Below are 19,346 nucleotides of genomic sequence, written 5' to 3' on the forward strand. Positions count from 1 at the left end.
TGGCTGTGTGCAAACGCCGAGTGTGGACTCACAATTCGAGAAGCTCTATACTAGGATAAATATATAAATTTCTAGGAGCTCTATGCTGGGATAGATATATAGTTTTAGCAGCTCTATATATGCAGAGATACTACTGGTTTTATGAGCTCTATATTGGGCTATATATGGTTCTAGGAGCTCTACATTAGGCATCATATAGCTCTAAGACTTCTGAATTGCAACCATATGCAGTAAACCTAGGTATACGTATATATATATATATATATCTTACATTCATTATCGAAAAATATGTTCAGCTCATTTCATATTACACACACACACACACACACACACACACACACACACACACGCACACACACATTCAGCATTACCAACTCTAACTGCAATATATAAAAAATTTCAACATTAGATTATTCTATACCTGAAGCGAGGAGACGACACACTCTCTAACTTTACACTTCTAACCTTCTATCCCAGTCCACAGGTGATTCTATATCCCACCCGCACCACAAAACCATGGTCTGACGCGTGATTCACATCCCAGAAGAACACTCCTTCGAATCTCGGGGGTAAATTTCGCGTTCCGAACCCTCTTTCCCCAACCTATTTCGAGACTTCTGAGGCACTGGCCGCCAGCCTTGCTCTATGCGCCTCGACTCGTAATGCCTCGGTTAGAGTTTCGAACTTCGGCTTCACTTCTGCGTGGCCCTGTGTGTTTATGAGTCCCAGGCCTCTCGCTTTTATATTTGTTTTGGGATCGTCCGTCCCGACCCTGGGACCAGGACAGGCAGTTTGTTTCTCTGGACTTTATGTGGCGACGTGATGCCTGACCAGTTTAACTACAGCTTAAACCCTTTGAGGACGACGGTTCGAAGCCTCTGAGCATGACGGTTCGAAGCCTCTGAGCATGACGGTTCCAGAGGTTCGTTTTCTATACTTAAATACATTTCTTCATTTCGGGTGTCTTTTGCCTATTCTGGATTTGTCCAATCTTCAAAGATTCCCAAGTTCGCAATGAACACTCCCGCTTGCCGTAAAATATACACAGTTCTATCTGTTCTCTCTCTCTCTCTCTCTCTCTCTCTCTCTCTCTCTCTCTCCTCTCATACTCTACCCTTCCTATTTCTTATCGTACCCCTATCATCTATAGTCCTCAATCCTCCCCCTCCCCTTAAACACTCCTCTCCGTCTAACACCACTTTCTCTCTCAAGCACTGGGTTCTCCTCCTCCTTCAAGCCTCTCCCGTGTCCAGCTCTGCCTCGACTCAACACCTCAATCAAGGATGACTCCGGCCAGCGCATCGCTGTGTCTTTTATGATGATACATAACACTATTTTACTGCCCTCCTGGCCCTCGTACGGCATCCACCAGTGACACACGTCACGCCCCTCTTCCCCTCCTCCTCCTCCTCCTCCTCCTCGTCATGTGTCATCGCATGTCTCCCGGCTACACGCATGACACTTCGTGGATGTATCGCCTCGCGACCTGTCGAATGGCAAGGCGAGGACGTTGGTTCGCTGCCTGATTATCAGAGCGACACGCGAGGCCCGTGTTATTGCATGAGGGAGACGGCAATATTGGGGACCGCGTCTGTGATGGGGGCCCGCGTCTCTGATGGGGGAGCCTTCATCTCTGATGAGGCCGTATCTCTGATGGGAAGGGTGGGGGGGCGGGCGGCCTTGTCTGTGATGGGGCCGCATCTCTGAGGGGATCTAGTCTGTGATGGGGTCACGCCAGTGATGGGGGCCACGTCTGTGATGGGGCCGCGACTTTAAGAATGGGGGGATGGGGGGGTGGTGTTCCACATATCTGATGGGGCTCATGTCTCTGATGGTGCCGGCGGGATGGGGTGACGAACGTAAGGAATGATGAACCAGCCATACAGGTCCTGTGCTGTGGTCCAGCTGTATTGTTGTGTGTGTTGCAGGATGGTGTATACACACGCCAGGGCTTAACGAACCGGGCAGAGGAAAATGTGTTGTGTGTGTGTGTGTGTGTGTGTGTGTGTGTGTGTGTGTGCGGGCATGTGTGGTGTAGCCATCATCGTTGCTGACCATGATTCACCACTGGGCGCGGTAGTCTGTCCACATTCAATCCCAGGTGTTCATCTTCCCCTTGCATCTCGTCGTTAAATGGGACAGCAAATCAACAACCAATTTGTCACTGTTTACCGATCATTACCACAACTCGACATCAACTCCCTTCCTCCCTCCCAGCATACCGACCATAGCCACGTCTTCCCCTCCGAAGAAGCAGGTATGCGCCTCCAGCATCTTACAACCAAACGCTCACAAACACCACAACCAGAGAACTGCCAGTGAAACTATACAAGGGAATTCTCTCCCGTGACTGGTCTACATCGCAAACCATCATCATCAATGCCTCACTCGAGCAATCTAAATGTCCCACAGCTTGGGAGGCACCATGTGTCACGCGCCACGACTCACATCCACCAACCCAGAGTCTCTTAAGTAGCTTACGACCTGTTGCCATCACTGCGATCCCCAGTCTGATAAGCGAAAGATGTGTGTGTCGGACTGGGTCTATGATGGCCCTTGCCGACTCACGTCGATCCTCAGTCGTCTGGATACGTCGAGTCTTCTACCACAACTCACTGCCGTGTCAGCCTCCTAGACTTCATCAACCGCAAGACTTCGGTGGCACTCGCTCACCTTCGCTGAGCTCATGAAGGCCGTCGACTTGGGTCAACTATAAGGTCATAAAGACAGCTGTCGAAGCCTGGGGGTGGGGGGCGTCGTCGTCTCGCCTCGTGGCTGGCGGAGTTCCTGACCGGTCGGCACCAAGCTGTCCGCCTCAGTGGCGGGCGACCACGGACATCGACCTCACTTCTGCTAACATACGGTGTACCACAGGGCACCATGATGCGTCCCGCTCAGCTTCCTCATCCTCATCAGTGACGCCCCTTGAGGGACACAAACCACCGCTGGAAGTACGTAGACGACTCCACCTTTGGCATCACTATCAACAACAATAACTCGCCTGACGTCAGGGCACCTCAGCACATCATCATCAACCACCTTCAGGAGTGGACTACGGCCAACCACGTCACCATCCACCACACCCAGACTGTGATGACGTACATCAACCCGGGTGCAGACGACATCCTGAACCCTGACATCCTCAGGGGAGTCACAGACTTCCAAACTTCTTGGTGTCACCATATATGACGGTTTAACATGGGAGAGTCATGTCACCACTATCATCCAACCTTCCTCGTACCGTCTGTACCTTCTCCGCCGACTGGAAGTCCTAGGCGTCCCACCACACTGAGCCTAGAAATGTCTAGACCATTTTCCTTCTACATAAGCTCGCCTACGCCTCCCCCAGCCTGGTCCTCCTCACTAACAGATACACAGAGGAACCAGCTGGAAAGTGTGCAGACAAGGGCATGCAGAATCATCCTGGGCCCATCTTACACCACCTACCAAGAGGCCTTCATCTCGCTGAACCCGTCCATCCTTCTGCGAACAACAGCGGCAGCTCACATGACAGTATGGCAATAAAGTGCTGACACCCTCGTCACTCCCTCCCCCCGTCACAGAGACCCCCGCCTCTCTCTCTCTCTCTCTCTCTCTCTCTCTCTCTCTCTCTCTCTCTCTCTCTCTCTCCCGCGCCTCACTATCCATGAACAGCCGTTCGGTCACCATATTCGACTTGTACCAATCGTAGATCGTACAAACCACTACAAGAACAGTCCTATACCAAACATTTGCGAACAACATAAACAATCCACGAAGTGGTGCGTGCGTACCTTAGCAATGTAAACAGCTCTTGTTTATGTAAGCTAGGCTGTGTGGTACGTCAGCTACTGTACTACGGTAACTCTTCATCACTTAACGTTCGACCGAGTGCATAATGTATATAAACCATAGTATATACTATATAAACATTCCAGTATATCTACCACCCTACGTAGATGTTCCTCATTCATGTGCTTATCCAAAGCGTGGAAATATCCAGCCCCCTACACCCCCCTATCCCCCTGGATCTCACGTTCTTCTGTGATTAGATAACGAGTTCCATTATGACCCCCTTCCCCCCAACCCCACCCCTTTCTGTAATACCTGTAACACTTCAGCTGTATATATATATTCATCCGGCAGGATATCAAAATTCAATAAAACCTTTACCTATCTATTTCCACACACACACACACACACACACACACACACACACACACACACCTAAGAAGCCTGTACTAGCCAAACACCAGAACACAACCCTGATCCCATGACAAACCAGACAGCCGTAGCCTGACCCTGAGGGAAATGAAGCTGTGGCCAGCAAGTAACACACAGACATACCCACAGCGCCGACCCCCGCCACAGCAGCAGCTGAAGAAGATAATACCGCGGTAATTATGCTAATTATATGCAAGAGACAGCTTAAGTTTGTGGGCTTATTGCAATCCGGATATAATATCACCCCAGATGGTTGCCTCCGAAACCGACCCCGATTGATGTGAGTTTTGACCTTTGCTAATATACAGAATTAACACATTCGTGTGTATTGACTTTATTAAGGATATATATATATATATATATATATATATATATATATATATATATATATATATATATATATATGCAAAAACACACAGGCAGCGAGTGTACAGATGTGGGTAAAACCACACAGAAAACGGAAAATACCAAGTGTCACGCGCTTTCGTATAGTTACGTGGTCAGGCCCAAGTACAGATACAGAGAACCAGGATATAATACACTGGCCGCCAGAGGGCCAGGCCTGGCCAGACGAATGAATTAAGAAACAGGTGATGAGATTACGGCGCAGTGCTCGGCGTTCACTGCAGCGAGGCACCAGCAGTACTTGGCGTTCACTGCAGCGAGGCATCAGCAGTGCTCAGCGTTCACTGTAGCGAGGCATCAGCAGTACTTAGCGTTCACTGCAGCGAGGCATCAGCAGTGCACAGCGTTCACTGCAGCGAGGCATCAGCAGTGCTCAGCGCTCACTGCAGTGAGACATATCAGAAGCGCTCTGCGCTCACTGGGGTAACGTCCTGGTCTAATATGCTCACAACACTACCCTCTTCCCCAGTATGCAAATTAGTGTTGCTAGAATTACCGTCAGGTTATCTTCCGAGAAGGTAAGTAGGTAGATGAGAGGGTGGGTGGCAGGTAGACAAGTAGATAGGATGGTACGTAGGTATGTGGGTGGGTAGGGAAGTACGTGGGGAGGTGGGTAAGTAGTTGGGCAAGGAGGAAGGTGAGGAGGGAAGCTCTCTTTAGCGTAAAGGGAGCCACAGGTCATGGGTAGGTATGAGAGAGAGAGAGAGAGAGAGAGAGAGAGAGAGAGAGAGAGAGAGAGAGAGAGAGAGAGAGGGGCGCGGGAGTAAGTGTGTGTGTGTGTGTGTGTGTGTGTGTGTGTGTGTGTGTGTGTGTGTGTGTGTGTGTGCGCGTGTGTGTGTGTGTCTGCCTGGTGGAGTTGGGCCATATTTGCCCAACAATGAACAGGGAATTTCACTTTACCGCTCGCTAGTCAGACGTGACGAACTTGGGAGATATCTATCGCCCGCTAGAACTCAGGAGGGGAGGGGAGGGCGCGGTGAATTTCCAAGCTTCAAATTATGTAAATATACAGAAAAATCTCAAGATATAGGAATGCAAAGACAGACCGAGAAAAAATAATATACAGAAAGTGATATATATAATATATAAGGAAATATATAGGTAAAGAAATGTGAAAATGAAGTGACTACGCAAAATACAGCTACTGTATTAATGCGGAATACAGCACCCGTCATAAAATGAGGGTAAACAGTGCATTTCGAATATACAATAACGACATCATTAACAAACTCTCTCATTAGCGTTGAATAATTATGATCGTTGCATAAATTACGAATGGTAATTAGGGAGTCTCAAGAAATACGATTACTTTCCATTTATTGTATCCTTATCAACACACAGATAAGATCTGGGTACACAGAAGGCGTCACAGATGTATATAATGTGTATGTGGGTGGGTTGGGCCATTCTTTCGTCCGTTTCCTTGCGCTACCTCGCTAACGCGGGAGACAGCAACAAAGTTTAATAAATAATGAAAAAAAAAAAAAAAAAAAATATATATATATATATATATATATATATATATATAAATTTCCTCTCGCTTCATTGGATACTTTTACGACATATTGAAAAGGAAGAGGGAAATATCTTTTCCTTTTATATTTTTTTTTTTCCTTTCCAGTTTTCATCTTGTGATGGGAAGCGAAGCCAAGTCATGGCAGGGGAAGTCCATCAGGTAATACCAGGGTACCTGGCCCAGGTAGCGACACCAGGTACTGGAGGAACCAGGCACCTCTGAAATTACGAAAGACGCGGAGGGCGAATCAGACCAGTAGGAAATGACAGAGAGAGAGAGAGAGAGAGAGAGAGAGAGAGAGAGAGAGAGAGAGAGAGAGAGAGAGAGAGAGAGAGAGAGAGAGAGAGAGAGCACACAGGGCCAGGACGAGACAGATGGTTAAGGGAGACTCATTAGAGGTCGGGGTGTAGTAATGCTGCAACAGGAGACCACAGTTTGAGCATCGCGAATTCCACGTTCACACACACACACACACACATACAGAGATGCTGTCAAACGCGACACCGCCGTGCCAGCGCCTCTGGCGGACGATGGGTGCTTGTAGGGGTGATGGATGGAAGGGGGCGGGGGGAATAATAATGGGGGTGTACAGGATATGGGGAATGGGTGGGGTTTTGGGGGAGGCCAAACTCTTGGGGTGACATGAGGGAGAAGAATAGGGAGTGGGGAGGAGGCCTTAGTATGTACAAGGAAGACACCGCTCCAAGAATATATATATATATATATATATATATATATATTTTTTTTTTTTTTTTTTTTCACCTCTTATATTTGTAAATGTCACGTAATATATTCCAAAATCCTAAACAGAGTTGCGAGAGACGAAATTGAACGTGTGGTATACCATCAATTTCCACCCTATGTCTTGACCGTCTCTATCCAGAGCACAGAACAGACGAATTATGATGTTCAATGTTAACCTCGGTGGTGTATGTTGGATGTGTGTGTGTCCCGTGGTATAACAGGTCGAGGTATGAATGGGGAGTGTAGGGTAATCAATATATGCGAGTATAATGGGTATATTATCCTTCTTAATTTGAACTATACATATGGTGTTCTATATAGGTATGGCTGTAACGGGGTTATAAGGTATACAAAGGTGTACTGTTCGAGCATACTAGGGTGTACTGGACTAGTATACCTGGGTGTACTGGTCGACTAGACTATGGTGTACTGATTGAGTATACCACAGTGTACTGGACTAGTACACCAAAGTTTACAGGACAGGTATACCAGAGTTTACAATATGAGGGTTCATGTGACACATCTTCAAACACACAAATCATCAATTATATTCATGTTAACTCATCAATATTCATAATAAACCTAATGTAAATGGCTAATCTTATTCCTTAAACACTATCCTACTCAAAAAATGGATGGAACTTAAAAGAGCCTGAAAAAATTTCTTTTATGTAGAAAAAAAAAAGGGGGAACTCAGAGCTAAAAAAAAATATTTCCAAAACAATTATAAAAACACAAGAAAATATATTCCATACTAAAAAAAAATTCTGCGCATGTTTTCTATAACCTAGACAAATATATATATATATATATATATATATATATATATATATATATATATATATATATATATATATATATATATATATATCAAAGAGCACAAAAGCTGAATGCGACTAAGTGTTCCTGGAGTTTACAAAATTCAATTAGAAATACAAAAAAATATCCAAATATATTCTTTCAACAGGTAATCAACAATATATATATCTTAAGTTAAAGACACCTCAATGAGGTTCACATAGGGATTAAGATAATGACAAGTCACAGTCAACTTTATATGCATGAGTGGGGTAATAAGGTTGATAACTCGATTACAATTCTCTGTCTTTATCAATCTTTAAGTCAAACTGTTTTTGTAATGTTAAGATTAAATCCACAATGGATCACGTGCATGCGTCCTTCTATTATGACTGTCAAATCTGTTCTTTTAATTTATTCTTAAACATCTTTAGATATCTAGTAATTAAATCTTAATCAAAACAGATTGGGACGCATTATGTAATTTATCGGAAGTCAATTTAATGATTACATGAATTACGTTACACACACACACATATATACATACATACATACATATATATATATATATATATATATATATATATATATATATATATATATATATATATATATATATATATAATGATAATAATTACAAGATTACTCTAAAACTGTTTACATACATGTGTGTCAAAAATAAAGTATATATGATCGACTTCAAACGTTTCAAAAATTAATCTGATTTAATATCTGCATCACAAGTACCTCAATACTTTCTAAAAAAAAAAAAATATTTTTCAAAAATATGAAAGACTATTTTCAAACTGTGATTCCTATAGAATACATCAAAAAAAAAAATAATATATCGTTTTCTTTTATATCTTTTTAGCTTTATATATATAAAAAAAAAAGATATAAGAAAAACCTAAAGGCATCAAACAATATACGTTCGGGTATATTTACCGTTCTTTGACTTTCCTCGAACGAAATTCAACTTGGGTCACCAGGAGCCCTTAGTCCCGGGCATGTGTGAGCGGCTCGGGGGGAGAGACAGAGAGGTGTGTGTGTGTGTCTTGGCCAGCAGTGTTGTCGTATACACTCTAGCTAACACCTCGCTCTCTGATGAGGAACTATAGATATCTTTTTTTTTTCTTCCCCCTCCGAAGCCTTTGTTAGGGTCTTCTCCAAAACCCGAAGACCCCTGTAACCTGTACAGAGGCTCCTTCCTTTCTTTCAAGCACCTTGAGACTTCGCTGTAGTTGATCTTCAAGCTCCAACGATCTACACTGAAGACCTCGCAGACATGAAGAGGTGTTGTGTGGACTCCGTAGACTTGTTGTGGGCGACGAAGAAGAGGAGGAGGAGGAGGAGGCCACGAGGAGCCCCTAGAAACATTCAAAAATATTTCAACATTCCTTACAGCTAGATGACCCCTGAGTGAAGTTTTAGGTCCCCCTCAAAACCTTCCGGGTCTTGATGCCAGAGGACTTCGATGAGGCCCTCGGATCGCGCGGGGAAAAATCTTCTTGTGAAGACGTCTTGAAGGCGGTGGCAGCAGGTACGAATGATGCGGTGTTAGGGAACTAGTGTTTGGTTTGGTCGGTTCCCAGAGAAGGAAAGTGTGCCCGTTGTGGTCCTGGTTGATACAAGAGATGTATATATATATATACTGGGTTGAATCCAAGCGATGATTATAGCCGCTGGCTGAATCAGATAACCCCTTTATCGTCTTTTCATCCGGTGTGACTAGTGAAGGACGATGGACTAACTTCGGTTTTCAAGTCTTAGTCGATGAACGACCATGCAAACCAGTAATCTAATTCATGAGCGAGATTATGAACTCAGTGGTGAAGGCGGTGGTTGCAATCCCGTGTGTTTTAGAGGTTGGGTGTACAACTAACTGTTCAGTCGAGCCAAATCTGTCTTGGCGAGCATCAATTTCGAAGCAGTTTCGTTCGGACAATGAAACTTCTTTTCTTTCTTTTCTCCACTCACTCTTTAACAATCAACTGCGTAACACAGTGGCAATATATCTACAATATATCTATCACAGTGTGTCTACAAACTGACGCGTAAGTTCCAGATAAAGAGTCAGCGAGCGAGGAGTTGAAACGTAAAGCTAAGCTTCAAATGGGCTTCTAGAAAGACAATGGGCTCAAGAGCTCCGAAATTCTTAGCACTTGCTGGCGTCCCGTATTATTATACCCCGAGAAGGTTCAGGTAGTCGGAGCAGGTCGTCGTACGAACCAGTAGGCAACACTGGTTCATTATGACCCCAGAGACAAGACACACTGGGAGCTTGGCAGCGATGAAGTCAGAATTTGTTTTTGCCACTCTCACGTCCGTCAAGATTTGGCAAAGGACAGGAATTCTTGTGAATCTATTTGTTTTCTCTTCTTTTTTTTTTTTATTTTCCAGTAAGCGACCTTTTTCTTTCTTTTCTTTAACAAGTTCTGTTTCTTACAAGTAATTCTCCCGTCAGAGGAAACTTGTGGTAATTCTTTTTGTTTCTTTTTCTTTACATTAATTATTTGTAGCAAGGCGTGGACGAGCTCACGTTCGACCTAGGCTTCATCGTCCACGAACCCTCGTCCACTCCAGGTCTCGGTCGCTCACAACTCCCGGCTGATGAGCCGAACTTTCTTTCGGTCTCGTCTGATGAGTAAGGTGAATACTCTGATGAGTAAGGTGAATACTCTGATGAGTAAGGTGAATACTCTGATGAGTAAGGTGAATACTCTGATGAGTAAGGTGAATACTGCCTGAGTGTCTTCCGGTCAGATGAGTCTTACGAGTCTGATAATGAAGTAGCAAGTCCTCAGCCGTCCTTTATCAGTCAGCCTCGGTCTGTCGTCCCTTGAAATTATAAAGCATTACGTGCATGGAGACATCTCTGTCCTCTCTCTCTCTCTCTCTCTTAGTCCCTCGCTTCAGCTGCGTCTCACAGGTTTTCTGTTGAGGAGGAGGAGCTGTTCCTTCAAGAACTGGAGGAGGAGGAGGTAATGCTACTGCTGCTCCTGCTGCTACTACGGCCTCCTCTTCTTACTGCCTGGCGACTGGCATCATCTTCTCCAGAGGATAATTTCGCCAATAAAGTCCCATCTGACGTTGTATTAGGTCAAGTCCAGTAACTGATGGCCCACCAAATTTAGAAGGCCACTAAACCCGCCTGCAGTAACTCACTCGCTCCAGCCTTCCCCCCCCCGGAGGAAGCAATCTTGCACTTCTATATTACATAAACTGGCATATATATATATATATATCTATACATATATGTGTGTGTGTGTATATATATATACGGAAACAAGCTCTTTTATATAGCCCTGAGAGGAAGAGATTGTCAACAGCGATGCTTCTTCTTATTTTTTCTGTGTATTATGCCACCAACATAAAGAGGAGGAGGAGCAGTACGCGCGTGTGTGTGTGTATATCACAGTATGATCAAAGGGGTTGAAGGGTAGGAGACGCTTCCCTTTGGAGATGGGAATATGGGAACAAAATTAATCGCGTACTTCCCTTTTCCCCTTAATTCTCATGGGTCTCATGAATGAGAGTATTACATAGGGCACTCATGACTAGGCACATGTCTGAAGGGTAATAGTGTATGGCACTAAGGAGTTACACCAATGGCACTAAGGAGTTACACCAAGTTATTGCTACGTCAATGGGAAGAGGGAGTGAGGGAGCGGGGGTTGGTTGGTGGTTCCTCCTGATCACGAATTAACTTGTGAGGTCATTCGAAAATTGGAGGCCAATGTCGAAATGTCTCCCTTTTGGTGCAGAAACGAATTCTTTCACGTAAATCTTGCAGAGGAGGTTTCCAGGTGTAAGCTCTTGAGACTAAGTCTAGTTACTTCTACTGTTTCTAGTATGTATTGTAGCATGTATATTATTCATACGGTTATATGTTTTCATATATACATATATCTCTCGTTACAATCATGAGGGTGTGTTCTCGTCTCATTTCTACAAGGTCGGTAGGGTTTTCTATAGTTTAATGCATATATAATGATATATACATCTAATTTCTATAGTCTATATATATCTATCTCTCTCTCTACATATACTTATATATGTATATATATCTCTTCGTCTACAAACCTACACACAAACACTCGCGATTCAATTCTTTATCTGTCTTCACTCTGGTACATTCATGAGGTGGAGGGGTTGTGTGTGTGTGTGAGTGTGTGTAGGGGGGGTGGCGGCGAGGGAAGAGATCTGCAGATGGTGTCACTACAATATATATTCTCCACACTACAGCGGTGTTCCACTACGCAACGCTGGGCCACTACAGTTGTTGCAGGGGATGGTGGAATTCACGGTGCACTCACTTTAGCTGAACACAGCGATCATCTCTTTTTTTTTTTTCTCTCTCTCTATCTATATCTCGAACCCTGTGGGTGTTAATACATACAGCGTGCGTTCACGAACTGGTGTAGCATATGCCTCGGAGAGCAATCGAGGTTCACTTTCCTCTGACGCATTTATACACACGTCCTCGAGAGGGGAGGGTGTTCAAGTCGTCCAAAAAGGGGTTCAGATAACAGTGGAGTTCAGCCTTCCCGTGGCGAGCGAACGGACGAATACACACACACACTCGCACACACACACACACGAACGCGCGCGCGTGCCAACGAATAAAAAAAAAGAAAAGTCTACCTCCGTGTTAGCTCAAGTGAACCCCTAGCCACCCCTCACTCTCAGCCAAAGGTTCAAGAGTTCAAAAAATAAAAATCTTTTAATCTACAAAAAAAACGGGTGAACTCTTCAGAGAGAGAGGCGGGAGACGGAGGAGGGAGAGCTGGTGCCCACCTGTATACCCCCTTGGGTTCACCTCAGACTCCACGGCAGGTGAGGTACTCCTCCAACGCAGGAGGAGGAGGAGGAGGAGGAGGAGGAGGAGGAGGAGCGAGAGGAGGAGTGCTAGGCCCGCGCGGGAGGGTTAGCTCCACGAGACTGTGGCACTGTCTGCTGCCGACGCTGCCGGCCCAGGGCCAGGGTACACCCCCACACCTCCACCACTCCATCCCTCCCACCCTCCCCCAGCACCAACCTCCCACACACACACACACACACACACACACACACACACACACACACACACACACACACACAGTCTGCCTGACATCTCTGCCTGACACTAGTGTTGGTGAAGGTGTTGTGGGTGTTGGGGGAAAGGAATGGTTTGTGGTGGTGGTGATAATATTGGTGGTGGTGGTGATGGCAGTGGTGTTGGCACATCTTCTGCTGCCATTGTCCAGCAGGTGTTGGTGTCCCACATATCTATTCACGCACATCATGTGTGTCTTCCTGTATGTGTGTGTGTGTGTGTGTGTGTGTGTGTGTTAGCATATGAATACATGTGTGCTATTGTGTGAGAATATTTGAGGGTATCTTTATGTGCGTTGGTATGTACGTGTATATAACAACAACAACAACAATAATAATAATAATAATAATAATAATAATAATAATAATAATAATAATAATAATAATAATAATAAAAATAGACTGCATGAAGGAAAGGAAGCCAAAGACTCAAAAAAGAAATGAAAATACAGACAATGTATTGACAGCGAGGCTAACAAAAATGGGGAAGGCAGGGAAAATGTTAGAGACCGGGTTCTCACACACACACACACACACACACACACACACACACACACACACACACTGGGATGCCAGTCAACTGATTACTGATAATGTTTACATTAATGTGTGTGTGTATGTGTGTGTGTGTGTGTGTTCTATCCATATACATTTACCTTCTCTCTCGGTCACTCTCTCTCTCTCTCCCCCTCTCACTTCTCATTATCTCTCTGTTTCCACCCTTCCACGCTCTCGACGTTCCCCTTTCCCAACCCTTCCCTCTCATTAGGTTACCTTTTGGTCAAAATCGCCACTCTCCATCATGGCCGGTGTATGTGTCCCTCCTTATCTCCATCATGGACGGTGTATGTGTCCCTCCTTATCTCCATCACCTTACATTTTCCTTAACTTCCTCCTCCCCGACATTCATCTCTGCCTCCGCTTCCACAATCTCTCCCCCCCCCACACTCCCTCCCTCCCCTCACAGCCTTCCACCACCTTGCCTTAATCACCAAACTGCTTCGTTTCCTCAATCGTCACCACCACGGTGAGACGCTCCTCTGAACCAGGACCAGAGTTCGACTCTCCCTTGCACCGCCCATCGTGAGAACCGCCGTAAAAAAAAAAAAGAAAAAAAAAAATATATACATATATCAAAAGGTATCTATTATCTATATCTATATCTATTTCAAAAAATCTTGACGAGGCGTGAACTAAGAGCCGTCCCTTTAAACAGACTAGTATGGATACGAGGCTTGGAAACAGTGGCTGTTTATTTCGCTGTTTCTATACGGAAACTCCATCACTTGGGGAGAGGAGGATGAGCACCCTTCTCTCCCCTTCTTCCATCCTACTATTCCTTCATTTCTTTCAGTGGGGATGAACACCCTTCTCCCTTCTCTCTCCCCTCTCTCTCCTTCTTCCATCCTACTATTCCTTCATGTCTTTCAGTGCTTTCTATGCAAACCCTGCAATGTCGATGACCCTTTACCCTTTTGCCCCTCTCTAACGTCCAGGAGTCCACACACACACACACATACAGTCTTATGGAGTGGTGTTGTATTTCACGGGTCCGTCCTCAAGCACCACGTCTATGCTTGCTTCCACATCACCCAAGTTTACCCTTAAATCTAACGTCCTCGTTTTCTTCGCCTTTTTCCTTCTCTGCTCTCTCTCTCTCTCTCTCTCTCTCTCTCTCTCTCTCTCTCTCTCTCTCTCTCTCTCTCTCTCTCTCTCTCAGTGTAATCAAGATCCAAATGTAGATCTTACATTTTTGCCCCCATTCCTTAAAGCACATACATTGTACGCAACTGAACAAAGAAGTCTTCATACTACTGTGAGATAAAGGGGGAAGGAGATGGGGGGGATCAAGAAATGGGTGGCTATGGTTAAAAGAGAGGGGAAGGGGAGGAGGAAGGCGAAGGAATAATGAAATGGGGATGGAAGGGGGAGACTCACATCACTGTTGCAATGAGATGGGGTCACGTGCACAAAACGAGGGAGTTTCCTACATGAAGGAGGCATAGCACTATTATCTACCAGACGTTAAGCATAATAATCCTTTCATGACATCTCCAGGAAGAGGTCACACACACACACACACACACACACACACACTTCCCCACACTATCTCTACACCATACGGTCTCCAACGCAGCTGTTGCGCTCACAATGACTCACTGTAGCCGGGAATACAGCTACAGCCAAGGCCTGCCTGCTGGCTCTCTGGTTACAGAGGAACCCTCGGTTCGATACGCTCAATGTAGCCAAGGATACAGTTACACCTGGAGCTATTGTGGCTATTGAGTAAGACCCCGGGTTCGATAACCCGAGCAGGGTCTCAATGCTATACTCAGCATGGGCCGAGGGGGAGGGAAGGAAGGAGGGGAGGGGGTCTTGTATTTTGTACGGTAGATCTACCTTCATATATAAAGTCCCTATAGGATCGGTATATATGTATATACCCATCAGGGAGGTACTACCTCCTGGGTGTCGGAAGGGTTTAGGGATGGCGTTGCAGTGAGCCAGCAGCACTGTGCTGTCGTCTTTCGCGTTCTCCTCCTTCGCCCAAGGTTGCTGTACTTTCTCCTATACACAGACACCAACGTTTGGGTTGGTGGCATCCAGTCCACAAATTACACCCGCTTCTTCTCAAAACATAACACTTGACAACCCACAATCATGTACCTCCTGTCGCTCACAACTTTGAGCAGTTCACCCTCATTTGGAGTCTACTGTGCCGAGAGAAAACGGGCGCATCGGGTCGAGTAGGGCCGGAGGGTTCCCAGTGTCCCATTTGACCCCCCCCCCCGGTCATCAAGCGACTGGGATCTGTCTATCCCACCTCTCTGGACACAGCTCCCAGACCTGGCTCCCTCTTCCCTCTGTAAAACTCCCATCCCTCTACTTCTCTCCCCTGGTCTTTCTTTATCCCCCATGAAACCCATCTGCTCACGGCTGCTTCTTAGCTACACTCTCACATCTCTCTCAACTTTAATCTCTATGCTTGTTTCCACTCCAAGGCTGGCGCTTTCTTCTACTGTCATACATACATCCCCTATTCTTCGCCACATGGATCTCGTACACTGATGCCCCAAGATTAAAACCTATCTAAACTCTAAAACTCTGCTTGCATGATTCGTATGATTTTTCTGCATGTACGAAAAAAAATCTTTGAATGCCAGACCTTCTGCCACGAAGCATCGCTATCTTCACATCCAGGCACTGGAATGCTCTGTGCAGAGGATATCAATAAACACCACACGGATATGGTTTAGGTTCGATCCTATACAATCTCCAGCAGAGACGAGGCTCCTTTACTATCTAACTCCTTAAACGATCTGTGATGGAGACTCAAAACTCCCAACATGAGTCCCTGGCTGTCACAACCACCCTCCCAACATATCTAGCAAGTGATGGGGGGCACACAGGCAGCCAACTCTCGGGAGCAAGAAAAGAAAAAAAAAACTATCGCAATACCTATTTCCTTACACTTCGAATCCTTCAACCACAATCTTATTATTTCTGTCACTTCTAATTCACCCAGCTCTACCTTCTATCCCTACCGTGAGACGCCAACTCGGGCCAAAATCTCTCATGAGGTGTGGAATGCACGCGTCCTCGATCGACCTCAAGGCTTGGAGGCGAGGCACGCCTCTGCCTCCTGCTGCTGCTTCCCACGGTTTGTGTGTGGGGACCGACCACTCGAAGATACACCGTTATGATACCCTTCCATCCCCCCACTAAAAAGCCTAGGTGTGGACTTCGTTTCCTCCCCCCGTGTCTTTCCCTCGCCCTTTAACCTTTCTAACTGGAAAGGTCAGGTCCACCAACACCTGCCGGGAGAGCTCTTGATTCATTTCATACATTATTTTTTTTCTTCTCTCTCATTGCAGTCTTTCCTATCATTAGTGATGGCCTTTGACTGGGGGGTTGTCTTTGGTTCGTAACATGTCGGTCATATATATATATATATATATATATATATATATATATATATATATATATATATATACACACACACCCGAGTAATGCAATTTGCGCTGTACTAAATCCAGCTAAGTAATGACCCCGTCTGAAATACAGGAGCATGAATATTGAACTCTCCTGTAATACATCCAACACAATAATGCTCTTGCCTCTAACGCCAGCAATTCTCCCGCTGTGTTCATCCTTAGAATTAGAGAACCCTCGCAGGGGGAACCTTTAATTCCACGGGACAATGTGATTCGCCGGACGAGGGAGGGAGGGAGGAGAGAAGACGATTTTGTACATACGGGATGCAAGAGAAGAGGCAAGTGCTGCTCTCTCCTCCTCCTCCTCCTCCTCCTCCTCTCTCTCTCTCTCTCTCTCTCTCTCTCTCTCTCTCTCTCTATCTATCTATCTCTCTCTCTCTCCGGTGGTCCATCAGCATTTTCAGGAGCTCTATATCCTGAAAACTGTGATGATGGTGTCGTGGGGGGAATGGAGAGGATGGGAAAGGGAGGGGGAAAAGGTTGAAGGGGAGGGAGGGAGGGGGTGGGGTTGAAAGAAGGAGATGATAGGTTAGCGGAGGGAAGGAAGGAAAGAGGGAAAGAAGGAGGGAGAATGAGAGGAGGCAGGGGAGTTAAAAGGATAGCGTAAGAATACACAGAGGCAAAACAGGGAGATAGATAGATAGATAGATAAAAGAGAGAGAGAGAGAGAGAGAGAGAGAGAGAGAGAGAGAGAGAGAGAGAGAGAGAGAGAGAGAATCATACGAAGGAAGAGAGAAAGTTAAGAATAAGAGAGATGATAAGCAATGATGAGGATGAAAACAGGATAGAAAGAAGAGAGGGACAAACGGAAATTATCTTCAATCAATCAAAAGATAAAACAAATGACGAAGAGAAGAATCAGTTGTAAAAAGGAAAACTGTATGCGAGCAAAGGAGTTGTGATTTCTGGAAGACGGGAAAGGGTTGCTGAAGCCGTCAAATGTTGTGATGTGTGAAAAGGAGAGAAAGGGGTTATGACAAGTAGCATGGAGGCAGGGTTGTGATCTGTACGGGGCGGGGAGGAGGGGGGGGGGTGATGGGATTTGTAAGCAGAATGTTACGTGGGACGTGGGGAAGAGGAAGGGAAAGCGAAAGATACTGAAGACTCCCTTGAGCCATTTGTGAGTGGTGGGGATAGAAAGGGAAAGGGAGACATATCTTTTTCCTCCCCTTTTACGTTGAAGGTTCCATTCCCGGAGAAATGACCCCATCAAGGCCAGGCGTTAACTGAAATATAGACGAGTTAATGAAAGGGACGTAGAAGGGAAGGAAAAATTTTTTTTTTTACGAATTTTGGAGGATGTGAAAAAGCTGTCTTTTAAAATGCGTCGAGTTAAAGTTGTTGGGAAAGATACGAGAAGGTAGAGAGTTCCAAACCTTCGAGTGGTAAGGAAAGACAGTTATCAAAACGGCCCACCCTTGAGTTGCCAACTGTCACACAGTAATCATGGGACACAACAGCTTGCCGAATAGGGCGTGGTCGAGCTGGTGATGGGGGGGGTACAATAACAGCCAGCTCTCGGGAGCAAAAACCATAGCAATATCTACTGAAGAGGGAAAAAGAGCTAACACTGCAGCGAAGGGCAAGCCGATCAAGTGTAGAAGTTAGCCTGGGACAGATTATAAGTCGGATCGCTTTCGACTCAACACTATCAAGTAAGGATGCAGAGCTAGAACCACTCCAGATGTGAGAGCAGAAATCCATACAAGGACGGTTTAGTTCCTTGTATAAACGGAGCAATTGTTCGGAAAAAAAAAAAGAAATTTCGCATCTGAACAGGATATCAGTTTGTTAAGAGGCAGATTTAACTATTCCCGTAATGTGGGGTTTCCAGGAAAGAGTGGATGTTACAGTAATACCAAGGATGTTCAGCGAGTCCACAGGTGGTTTTACAGAACCGTCAAAGGAGAAAGTTGTGAGGAATTTTCGATAGAGAAATGGGTATAAACTGGATCTTGGAAGCATTGAACTTTACCAAATTTCGTCTACCCCGCTGAGATATCCTCTCTCAGCCTGAGTTTACTGAGGAAGTTATGTTGAGACAAGATGCAGATCGAGTGAGATTGGAAGGAGCAGAGTTGGAGGATGTGGTTGAATGCAGTGTTGAGTCGTGAGCGTAAGGAAGGTAAATCGTTGATAAAATGAAGGAACAAAATGTAGGAGAAGGGACAGAACCTTGAGGGACACCGCTGGTGATGGAGAAAGAAGGAAATGCTGATCTATTAACAACCACGGAGATAGATCGGCCAGAGAAGAAGCTAGATATGAAGGAGGGCAAAGAGGGAGGGAAGCCAAAATAAGGGAGCTCAGAGATGAGACCCTGATGCCACACCTTGTCAAAAGCATTGGATATGGCAAGGGCAACTACACACGACTCCCTAAAGTCTTTCAGGGATGATGACCAGACATTATTAAGATAGGAAAGAATGCCACCAATGGATCTCGTCTTACGGAAGCCATACTGGTGATCAGAGAGTAGACTGTGAGATTCAATATGTGTGAGGGTTTGGAGTTGAGGAGGGTATCAAAGACTTTGGAAATGGTAGACGTTCAAGCAACAGGATGATAGTTAGAGAGGTTGAATCAGTCAC

At 45.4% G+C, this 19,346-nt stretch overlaps 1 protein-coding gene across 8 annotated transcripts in view; it reads right to left on the reverse strand.

Moving 5' to 3' along the window:
- Nucleotides 1-19,346, reverse strand: part of LOC139751551 (mechanosensory protein 2-like) — a 1,369,287-nt gene that overhangs the window by 447,195 nt on the left and 902,746 nt on the right. The window contains exon 1 of one of the 8 annotated variants that reach the window (XM_071667094.1): nt 8,612-12,584. The exons of the other annotated variants lie outside the window; for them this stretch is intronic. The gene's annotated coding sequence lies outside the window, so the exon portion shown is untranslated. Of the gene's footprint in view, nt 1-8,611; nt 12,585-19,346 lie in introns of those variants that run through there. 8 annotated transcript variants of the gene reach the window in all.

Source organism: Panulirus ornatus, chromosome 11 (assembly GCF_036320965.1).
Source record: "Panulirus ornatus isolate Po-2019 chromosome 11, ASM3632096v1, whole genome shotgun sequence".
Classification (NCBI taxonomy): domain Eukaryota; kingdom Metazoa; phylum Arthropoda; class Malacostraca; order Decapoda; family Palinuridae; genus Panulirus; species Panulirus ornatus.